This window comes from Cryptomeria japonica, chromosome 5, assembly GCF_030272615.1.
Source record: "Cryptomeria japonica chromosome 5, Sugi_1.0, whole genome shotgun sequence".
NCBI classification, from domain to species: Eukaryota; Viridiplantae; Streptophyta; class Pinopsida; order Cupressales; family Cupressaceae; genus Cryptomeria; species Cryptomeria japonica.
In genome coordinates this window covers 188,951,356-188,964,105 of record NC_081409.1, presented here as the reverse complement: position 1 = coordinate 188,964,105, position 12,750 = coordinate 188,951,356, and positions in this window count along the sequence as shown.

Sequence of the window (12,750 nt, the reverse complement as noted above, 5' to 3'; positions counted from 1 at the left end):
ACAACGCCTATTCAAAAAAAATCCTAATTCTCCATACAAAATTTATGACCAAAACCATGTAAAATGATAATATCTAAGTTCCACAAGCCAAAACATTTGAAAATACAAAAATAAGGAAATAAAACTTATACTAGTACATAGTTCTTAGAACTAGCTTTCCAACAAGTATAAGAAGTCAAAAACTGACATCCTCGATGGAAGTTATGTCCATTTGAAAAAATAGCTAGTTTGCCTATGTAGACAACTCCAAACTAGGCCCCACTTTGATTTCCATTTTAATTTTCAAAAAAAATTGAAATGCCTTAAAAGGTGGGCCATTTTAAAAAAGGGTTCAATTTATTTTTAATTTAAAATTATTTTACAAAGGGTGGTAGAGTAGTTTGTTTGGATTTTTTAATATTTTTTAAATACTAAAGTGGATGATTTTATGTTTTTTCTAAAAAGGAATTTCACATGGCACATTATTTTCCATGGGTGGTTCAAATAATTTTAAACAGTCCGATAAGTATGAAGGCAAGGACTATTAGGGTAGGGGGTTCAAGTATGCGTCTACAGACTTGCCCCTCCCCCATCCCCCCTAGCAAACCTTATTTGAATTTTTTTGACTTTCAAGAATACCATAGACAATATACTTTAAGGGTTTTGTTTATTTTTTTAATAAAATAATTTTATATAGTTTATTTAATATTGATGAATAAAGAATTACCTATTTATTTTTTCACCTCTACAAATGTCTCGGGCCATACAGTCCAACCCAGGGCATTTTTTTCAAATTTTCTAAAATGGGTCAAATTTTATAGATCAAATCTTATAATTTGGCCAACCTGGATCCAATGCTGAGGTCCATTTTTTCCCAAGAGGTCATTTCTAAAAAATACTACCCAAAACCCTCATTTGAATGTGCATCTTAAAAACCCATCTGACCCAATATTTTCTAAACCCCAAATCTACAAACGACCCATCATAATAGAAAACCAAAACTATCAAATCTACAATAAAATAAACTACAATTATGTTTCATAACTTTTAATGTCCTAAATATTTCATGCAAAACCGTGGCTTCAATTTTGCTCCTCTTCCACTCAAGCTAGATTTATAACTCCAAATCAACCATGAATATTTTGATACCACTTGTTAGGAAATAATACTTCAAAACCAAATACATTTAACCCATTTCCTACATAAAGCATGAAATAAATCATGCATATGAGCTTGCAAAATCACTATTATTCAATTATCAAGAAGATGAGCTACAAGATAACACAATATATACCCTAAGAAAACCCTCATGAGGAAAAATTTGAACCTCCAAAAGCATCCATACTCCATCATATTATTCAATAATAATATAATACAATTTACTTATGGAGTTACAATGAATACTCCTAAATTATCAAGCCCTCCAATGCATTCTCCATGTATCAAAGCATGAATCCACACATCCCAAGTCATGCTTTACATATGCAATTCTCCAAAGAAATCAATATAATGACAACCCAAAACCACTAGCCAACCTTAACCACTAAACATGAGCTTGTTTTTATAGACACAAGCTCACACAAATACAACCAAGTGGTAAAGTAAAACCATGTGAACATAATACCATTGACCCCTCATTTAATATTGGTTCCTAAGTTTTCACTTTATTAAATACCTTTTCCTAATATTAAATAAATATAATATAATATTACAATGTTACAATACAACTCATCACGTGGCCCCAAGGATATTTCTAATGGAATCTTTGTGTGATGCACATCCATCTAGGTTCCCCTACGTGCAACACACACATTAAAATAAATAAATTTTTATAAACATTATGCAAGGTGTACAACACCTCATTCCTGATACATTTTATGCAAGGTGTACAACACCTAATTCCTGATACATGTCCTATTATTGGAGTATCATGAAATTATTTCAAAATATTCTCCAAAGGAAATAAAAATTAGGAATACCAAGTATAGGGCATGATCCCGTTACTTACTTTAACTTGTGAAAAAAATTGAGAATTTTTAGACCATTCAAATATCCTTCTTTGTTAGATCATTCAAAGGAATAACCAAATGATAAAATCCTTTCATAAACCTCCTTTACTAGCAACATAATCCATAAAATTCATTCAAGTATGTTATATTAGTGGGACATGGAAAATCTAGAATCACGTGGATCTTTTGTTGATCCACTTGAAGACCCTTGTAACTTATGAAATAACATAGACACAAAATCTCTTCTAAATAGAACTCACATTTGGACAACTTACTACTATTACAAAATATCTAAAGTTTCATCTATATGTTTCAAATTCTCCTTTTCATTTGTACTTTATATCAAGATATCATCAAATAACACCAATACAAATTTTGTAAGTTTCTTAGAAATTTGATTCCTCCATGGCTAGAATGTGGCTAGATAATTAGTAAGTGTGAAAGGCATGATCAAAAACTCAAAATATTCATACTGACACTAGAAGGTTTTCTTCTCAACAAATTTATCCCTCATATAGATTTGATACCAGTATATATTAATCTTATTTTAATCATGGAAAAGTACTCTGTTTAATCCATGTATGATCCCATCTATCCTTGGAATAGGATCAATATTCTTGATGGTTTCTTTCTCAAGGCCCTCTATTCAATACGCATTCTCATAGTACCATCCTTCTTGAAAATAAACAATACAAATGGAAATGATTGTAGTTATGTCTTATGAATCCCATTGAATATTTATTTTTTTAGTCTTCTCTATCTCCTCTTTATACCTTTTTGGATTATTATATTTTGTAGTGATAATATGTTTATTCCATTCTTTTAACTCTATATCATTTTTAAATCCTCTTTTATTAAATGGTAGTCCTAGTGGCATGCCATTAAAAACTACACAATTCATGTCTAAAATATTATGGATATAAATATTGAGTACATCTCTTTCCTAATGGAGACTTTGTGGGGATAATTAGACATTTTTTTGTAGGTTACTTAGCCTTTACTAAATATTGTATCCATCATATTTTTTATCACCACCTATGAATTTCCATTTGATATATCTCTAAGGAGAATCTTATTTTGATGTATTGTTAACTTAAATTTCATATTCTACTAGTTTTATGAATTCTCCCCTAGAGAATGGAACCATTATACATGCAAAATCAAATAAATCTCCCATACCAACCACATAAGTCACATACCTTATCCTCCAGGTGATATATTGAGCTTCTTGATTACTCGGGTATATGGAATGTTGAATCCATTAGCTACTATGACATCTAAACCTTAAAATTCTGCTACATTCAGGCCTCTCTTCATCACCAAAACTTCATTCATAAATTAATGGACTTCTAAGAAAGTTTCAAGAGTTATTTCTTTAATGACGATATTTCATACTCCTTCAACTGTATGATAAAAAAAATTCAAATACATTAGGTTCATCCTTTGACTCCAAGTCTTTATGTGATACCACTTAAATGTAATAATATGTCCTTTATCCAAGCATCTATGTCTAGGATTCCAAGGGTTGCTACAAGAGTAATATAGTTTATTTCTTCTAAGCTCATTCTTTATCTCTTCCATTTTTCTTCATTTTGGAGGTAATACCTTAGGCTGACAAAGGCCATTATGAGGATGCTTTTTATGTAGGATTTGTGGTGCAATATTATTATTAAATTTGTCTTGTGTTACTAGATCTACTAAACTTAGGGCTCTTTTGATGGTTTATTGTAAGGAATTTGAATCAAATTATCTTACAAAATTATTGAGTGAATTAGATAGACTGTCTACAATCAAGATCGTGAGTTTCCTCTTTATCACATTTTGTCCACTAATAGCTCCCTAAAGCAAATCTTTAAATCCTTCTTTTCAAGCCTCTCCTTCAATATTTTTCTAAACTCCTCTAGGGTATTCATTGAAATATGTTCTTAGGTCACCATGCCATAGTAACACCACTCATAAGATTAATGTTATATTCTTTTAATATGGGATTTAAGGGGAAATGTGCATCAAATTTTGCCACCACACTCTAGCTAAAGAATCACTTGATCCAAATATATGGGTATATTGATCTTCCACAAGTGTTGTTGAATATCCAGGTATGAGTTTTCTTCTCATACCATCTCCTTCTATGTTTTTTTCTTAACCTCATCTCACATGAAATACATGTCATGATAGAGAAATTGACCCATGGAACTATATAAACATCCTATTGTCATGGGCGTATTGGTTGTTTTTCTTCTAGGAGTTATGTCTCATCTCTCTATAAATTTGGCACCAAATGTCTTCAACATTGGGTTAATTGAATTTAGTAAATTACTTACTTTTGCACCATTTGGAGTAGATTTCTTAATATCCAAGTTTTATTCATCTCTTTCAAATTCCTTACCATTTCTACCATATAATTTGTTATGGCTAATTGGAATTATTTAAATTCTTCACTTTTGTTCCTAATGACCTCTCCTGAAGTGGACTTCCTCATTTTTATCATGCATAGTTGCCTCTTTTTTTATTTTCCCTTTTCAAGTACCTAGTGTCCCTATCATATTTTTGGATGAAGAAACATTACCAAGAACTCATAAGTTGTTAGGATAGGTTGTCTAATACCACTATAATTCCCCCCTCCCCAACACATGCCAAAAAAATAATTCTAAAAAAATATTAGATTTACAACAAAACAGCTCTTCACAAGATTTGAAACATAAACAACAACCTTAACCAAACTCTTTTCAAATATTAAAAAGTAATCATACTCAAATATCATTGATCAACTAGCCAATCAACACAAAAACTTGCACAAAATGAATCAAAAACTAATAGAAATCGTTATTGAATATGATCATATCTCTACAACTGAAGGATTGTTATGATAGCTATTACTATATCTATAAACAATACTTTAATATATATGCAATAAATTATGTGCTCAAAACATTATTTAGCCATGCTATAACTTGAAGCTCCAATGCACTCCATAATTAAAAATGCCCTTAACAACCAAAGGGTTATTGTCTTATGATTGCAACAATCAATGGAACTTTTGTTAACTAATCATAGCCTCCTATAGTTTTTCATCCACAAAAGATACCTTATGTAGCATCATAAATTGCCTCCCTATGCAATTTCTTGTTCAACTAGGCCCTATATTAGCATGTATGGCATCCTGCATCTGGTTCTTCTCATCACAACCCAATTTTTCATATCATTCTAACATCTCCTCCTCATTTAGTACCTTAGGTTGCAATTTAGGACTATCTTAGAGGGAGCAAGGTTCCTAGGGCACCCCACTCCCCTAAATCTAACCCAAAATTTGGTCCACCGAATGGTCGGATGGATTTAGCAAGAAACCTTTTCTCATGGCGGACTACTCCATGTTTTGTACCCCCAAATGCTTGCGAGAGGTACATAAGAAAGGCATCCTCCCTCATTTTTGGAATAATCAACCATCAAGTCATGGGGAGATCATGATTTCAAGTGAGAGAATTCAAGTCTTCAAGCATTCATCATTCAAGTATTCAAGCATCCATTGTGCCAACCATGAACAACCTTCATTCAAGCATGTCTTCTATGATTTACTTTTAGGTCTTTCATGTGGAGTCATGCTATTGCATCAACATTAATGATCATATTCAAAGAAGCATTTGCATCATCAAGGTATAGGACACTTTCATATTTCAGATCTAGCATCTACTAATTAACGAAATACTTTTTTTTCAAGTTCATTTCAATTCTATTTCAAGGTTAATTCCAAAACAAAGGTTTGATTTAGGAAAACCCTTTTCTCCCCAATAATTTCCTCTAATTTTTGTGTGTAGGAATATGTGATGAAGCTAAGGAAATAGGTATAGGCTAATCATGTGGAGATGCATAGTCTATAATTTATTGGAGCTGAAACTGATGAGAGTGGGTCATGCTAGGTGACTAAGTCCCTAGAGCAGGTCGAGCTAGGTGACTGAGTCCCTGCACTTTTTCCTCAAATTTGGACTATAGTTTCATTATAGGTTGCCTTACTTTCTTCAAGTTCTTAAAACTGGATTCTCAATCTGTAATAGTCTGATACACACAGAAATGGTCATCTCCTCACTCTTCTCACAATTTGCATAGCCACTTTCAGCTCACAAGGAAGGATCATTGAATTCACCTTGTGCCCAAGGATCTTGAGCAAAGTGGATCATATTCCTTCCAATGTAAGATTGGCATAATCCTAAGATACTTAGTTTTCATGCAAAAACTAGTGAACCCTATTTAACCACCTTACACCTTGAACACAAAGATCCTAGAAGATCAAATAAGATGACATGGATTATTACAATTGAAATATTTTATAGTTTTATATGCTTCCAACTTGAAATATAAAACCAGTTTTCCTAGACCCAAAATGGTGTCAAGGCATAAATTTATGTTTTACATGTTACATCACAATTTGGCCTTATAGGCCTTACAAAATTTCCCATTAGAGGTATGAAATTTCTCACTACCTCGATTAGCTACTTTGAATGCATTAACAAAAAACAGTAATGGGGTTACCTTTGATATATTCTTGGAATATGTCAAGAAACAACCTTGATCCCTAATATTTGATAGCTCCTTAGCATGTGTTAGGAAGCAAGCCCAATTGTAAACCTCTTAGATTCCCTTGGCATGCTATTAATAGAAACCTTGATCCTCAATCTTTGATAGGTCCTTGTCATGTGTCATACAAGAACCCTAATCCTTGATCTCTAAAAGGTCCTTCCCATGGATTGGGTTATATCTCTAAGCCTCAATACTTGACAACTATTTGGGATGTCAAGAGGCATTAGCTCCCTAGTATGTGTCAAGTATCAACTTCAATTCTCAAATTCTGGCATTTTGTAGGTGAGCAACGCATTATCCTTTTTTGGATAAAGTGAAATGACATCATTTTTCCTTAGATATTTCATAATATTGGGGTTAATTCCTTCAATCCTTGATGAAAAAATAGAAATATAATATTGGCACATCATTTTATAATGATAATCCCCATATATAATATTTATTGATTTCTCCTCACCTTCTTATGGTTGGTGAATTGAATTAGTTATCTATGATAACCTAGCATCATAGATTTTAGGCCATCTAGTCATCTAGTGTTGTACCTAAGTTAACTCCTTTTTCCTAGTGACATATTTATTAAGGTCTCTTGATTGGTTCTCTTCTTGTTCATTTAGAATCTCCTCGATTCTAGTGTCAATCTTTTAGGTAATTCAAGACTCTGAAGAATCTCTTCTAGGTGTATACTAAATCTTAAGAGGGTTGGTATTGTTTCCATGGAATATAATTTAGTTATGGGATTGGCCTTATCTCAATTTCATGTATACCCCAATTTCGCATGCTTTTAGGGTGCATACACTTTTTAGTGAATGGAAAGATATAAACTCTATCCTTTTTAAGGATGTTGTGTTGATGCTCATTTTTGTCTTCATACTAAAGCTAAGATTTTTCTCTAACATGCCTATGTAGAGTAAAGTATTACAATATAGCAACGTTGGGCTTCAGGTGGCCCATTTGTAGGGGCTCTTAACCATTGTGGTAACACTATGATTTATCACTACATTTATACCTACTTTCTACACTTCTCAAGGACGTTAATAAAGTCAATTATTTTTTTTTCGCAATGAGCAAGAACGACTATAGAAGAAGGTTGGGAGCTAGGGTTTCTACTACAAAGGAAGAGGAAATGGATTCCGATGGAGGGGATGCCAATGGAGGCGGGGGTGGAGCGGAGGCTGGGATTGTGTTTGGAGGCAGTGGGAGTGCTCTGTTTCCTTTTCCACTGGCGATGTTCATGGGTTTCTGCTAGCCCTTTCTTAACTGTGGTTGTCTCTCGAAAGACTGGGACTTGACCCCTGTTGGCTCCAAGGGGGTTGTTGTTTTGTCTAAGATGGGGTCATGGTGTGGTGATCTGCAGGTGCCTTCCCCATCTTCTTCTTGGTCTATCCTTCTGATGGCTGGAAGTTGTGGTTTATTTTTTCCTATACCCACCATCCATTGTTTCTTTATGTTGAATCCTCTAGTTATCTTGGGTGGTATTTTTGCCTATGATGTGGGTGGTTTTTGGCTTCCTTTCTCTCTGGGATTGTTGGTCGTAGCTTTGTGTGCATTCCTAGGTTTCTTCTTTGTCTTCTTTCTCAAGGGTTTTCCTTAGCTTGGTCTATCGAGGTGACCCCATCTCCTATTCAGGTGGAGATGTATCTTCTTGGTTTTCCCCTGACTAGATGTAGGGGGCTGCTCCATGATATTCTTTTCTTTCGGAGAGAGTGTTTTCTTCCATTGGTTCCTTGGGAGTTGCTGAAGGTTCAGGGGTCTCATTTTGCCCTCTTCTCTCTCGTGTTCTGTAGGAGAAACTATTGTTCTAGCCCTGTTATGGTTTTGGGAGCCATTGTAAAACCCAATGCTTGTGGTTTGGGGAGCCTATTAAAACCCCATGGGGTGGTTTTTTCTGAGTCTGGGCATTTTAGGAATACCCCTATTTTCTTGTTTCAAGAGAAGCTTAAGGGAGCCTTTTTAAAACCCTTGTTGTTTCTACTGATGGGGCCTCTTTATCCTTCTCTTTACATTCTGACCCCCATGACTCTTTCTCTCTATTCTTTCTCAGCACCTTTGGTTTTCCTTGGCTTGGTCTATTGAGGTGACACCTTCTTCTATCAAGGTGGAGATGGTTTTTTTCAGGGATGACCTCTCTCTTATAGAGGTAGATTTGGGTGTTGAGTTTAATCACAAGAGCTGCAGATGGTGTTTGGTTGATCTGTTGTTAGGCTATGGGAGCTTTGTTGAACTCTCGTTCAAGGTTGAGGAAGCCTAGAAAAACCCGACGTTTCTTGCTTGTTGCAGGGAAGGGCTGGTTGTTAGCAGTCTTCAAGGGCCCATTGGTTGTGGGAGTCATATAAAACCCTTTTCAAGTTGTTTGAGCCTCTTAAAACCCACTGTCATGGCTAAGGGAACCTAGAAAAACCCTTGGTACTTTGATTGTATCAGGGACAGGCTGGATGCTGGTAGTTTCCAAGGGCCCAGTTTGGCCAGTGTGCGTTTTTGGTTAGGATATGTTCTTGTTGTTAGTGAGCTGGAGACTCTGTTACTAGTTAAGGGAACTTGGGAAAACCCTACTTTTTGGTTGAGGATGCCAGATAAATCCTCATGTTTTGTTTCTCAGTTCTATAAAATGGTTTAGATGTGTTGTTGTTGCTAGCCTGGTTTGCTTTGTCTCTCTTTTGTGTGTGGCTAGCAGTTGTTGTGCCTCTACGGTCTGGTTGATTGGAGCTTTGCTGCTATTTATCTTTGTTGTTCCTTTCTGCAATGTCCCATTGTTCGTTTCGGATCCATGAAAAATCTGTGGGCTTCAGGTCCCTTCAAAACCGATTGTACGAGGTTTTTGGTCCCCTCAAAACCTATTTATCCTAATAAAAAATAAAGTCAATTATTTTTTAAGATGAGACTTCCATTTATAATCCTATGTTTCTCAACCCCTATGAAACTAACAATGTTATTATTGGTTGGTCTCAACCCTCGTGACCACCTTCTACATCCTCTCATGGGTGGGGTGTACTTCTAGTTGGATTGATTCCTCTCATGTGTGCTCTTGGCTCAATCGACTATGACATGTTCCCTTGACCAAAGATAACTATTTATCTAGTGGATTCTCAACAACCTTAAGAGGATACTCCTAAAGAGTACATTTCACTCACTATATAGAATTTGTTTGATGAGAGTCCTACCTTTGGTGATGTATTTGGAATCCTAATAAAAAAGACTCCCTTTTCATGCAATGACTTTAATGACTTAATTTTATATGTAGTTATGTTCATACTTAGCTCCTTGTGACTTGTTATCATTCCAACTTGGTCTCTTTTTCACTATAAGCATGTGCACTTTTTATTATCCATTTTATTTGTGAATATTGTATATTGTAATTTCTTAGACTAGATAAAATTTAAATATGAATTATTTATAAAGAAAGATATATCCCTTAAGGAAATATGGGATTGGATTAAAGGTAATGTTGAAACAAAACCTCTAAATGGAACAACCATTCTCTCTCATTGGCTAGTAGAAAGTAGGTTTTTAAGAGAAAAAATGATCTATCCTTAAGCCCCCATTCTAGCCTCCCATTATGCCCTTCTTATACTTTCCATATTGTATACAAGTCAAATCCTTATTACTTTTTGTATAATTGTAATAGATGGATGATATATTATCTTCAATAGAGTTTGTAGGCATTTGTCTCCTCTTGACAACCTTCATCTCTTTTCTTCTTTGTTGTCCATCATTAATAATGAAATGCTATCATTTGCACACCCTATCAAACCAAAACATGATTATTGCTAACAAACTCAAATAGCTAGGGCTAAATATAATCTAGTTGAACCTTAAATCTAGACATGTCATCCATTTAAAAATGATACTAGCTTAAATTTATACTAGCTTAAAATTACACTATTTTTTATTTGTATAAACGTTATAATAATAGAAAGAAAACATGTTTTATAGTCCATGATCAACGAACTTCCAATTCCATAATGTTTACTTTAGAATTATGACTCAAACCTACGCACAATTAATCAAAATTAGTACATTCAAAAATTGTGACAAAACCTTTAGAATTTGCGAGATTCTAGACATCTCCATGGGACTTCACTTTGCTCATGGGGCAATATTCCTTGCTGTCTAATTACAATCGCTCTCATCTAGGCGATAGAAACATCGATATTCCTCCTCCTACTTTGTGTCGAGATTAAACAAATCGCCACCAGGGGTTCTACTTATACTTTTTTAACGTCAATATTCCTCCACTTTTTGCAACTAATGCTAATAAATCTACATTCTTTAGTGAATGCTACGCTTGCAACTAATGCTGATAAGTCTATATTCTTTAGTGAATGCCAAGACCAAAGCTTTACCATGAAGCTCCATGCGAGGAAAATGCTGATTGTAATCATGCTTTGAATGCTGAAAAGCATCCCAAACAACGACGCTTTCTTTTTTGGTCTCTACATTTTTAAATTTATGAAAAAGCCTAAAGAAAACTTATCTTGCTTTATACAACCCTCAAAAGAAAGCAAAATACAATTATAGTTTTTTAAAGTAAAATAGTGTTAATCAACATCAATTCATGGTGTTCGTGGTGAGAAAGACAAGACTACGCTCTTAGAAATTTAGAAGGCCTGCTCTGGTAATTCTTTCTTCAGACAAAAAATTGGGTACCTTATTGCAAATTTGTTTTTAAAGGTATAAAAGATGGTACTCAAATAACTAAAATAAAACTATATAAAGTAATTTTAAAATGCTAAAAACATGGATTGAGGAAAAACTCAAACATAAGGTTACCTAGAGCATTGATCAGTGCAGTTGAGATAAGGATAAGATTTGCAGGATCAACGTGAGACTGCAGATGATAACACTGAGCTTCTGGAGGTGGGCCTTTGTTCGTGCCGACAGGCTGATAGCTAATAATTAATTCAGCATTCCAACATAAAAACACCTCAAAATTTATAAAAAGCAATTTTAGGTCAGATTAAACAAATCTGAATAATGCATAATGAGTCAAAAACATTATGTTAATGCACTGAATAGATACTGAATATATTGCAGTAAGAAATGCAGTAGATTATAGGTATTGAATATATTGCATTGTATTACAATGAATGATAGCAGGGCAATTCTTCTTTGACAGAAAACAAAGAATGATCATCACATCTTCCGCCAAAGAAGAATTCCCCGTAATCATTTCCTGCAACATCTTCTCCTCAATCTATAGTTCTGACGAGTAATGGTTTTATAATGTGTTTGTAGTTCTACCAAAGTATAAAAAATGTGGTTATAGGAGGATATCCAGTGAGTATATGCCTTGTTTAAAGGAGCATATGGAAAAATCCTTCGCACATTCCTTTGCAAAGATGATGCTCGGTATTCTGCTTCTTTATTGACCATAAATGTCTCCCAGGTAAACATAAGGAAATATGTTGCAAATCTTATTAAACTTGGTATTCCTTTGTGAGGATTCTTCCACACTGAAACCAACCCAGTGTCCTTAGAAAGAATTGTAATTAACGAGCTTTGCTCACAGCGTTCTACTGTGTTCTCTCCTCTCCAAACGAGGCATATACACAATGGATATTCTTCATCCTTTTGAAAGGAGGGAAAACTTTGATGTGAAGGACAATACCTGGGGAATTCTCTTTTGGCTTCAACTTGTATCCAGTCATTATTCTAAACAGTGCAATGGAAAAGGAGATGCGAACAGCAAGTTATCAGTCCAAATGAAAAATTATTAAGGAAGAAAACACAAACCTAAAGCTTGCTTTTTTTTAAAGGAATTTAAATCTTTTAATCAATTTTAATTTGACTCCTAATAAGTTAAAGTATAAGTATCGAGAAACATTACTTTAATATATTTAGTTAAGTACTTAGCATAAATTTGTTTTTATTGATTTATTTTATAATTATAATAATTAGAGTTCAAAGTTTACTAAAATAAATATGTTTTATTTAAAACAACTTGGTATTGATTTTAAAGGAAATTTAAAAAGTTGTTTTAGGATTGAAGACATTGTTTTTAAAAGAAAAATAAATCATTTATATTATTTTCTTTTAGTATAATTGTAATGGTAGAATTTATTTGTTTAGTTGTTTATTTTATTTAGTTTAGTATTTATATTGATGAAACGTGTGTCATTTTCTTAATCTTTTATGTCTATTTACATTGACAAATATATTCCTTATAGTCTCGATTCTATGCCTTTTAAATTAA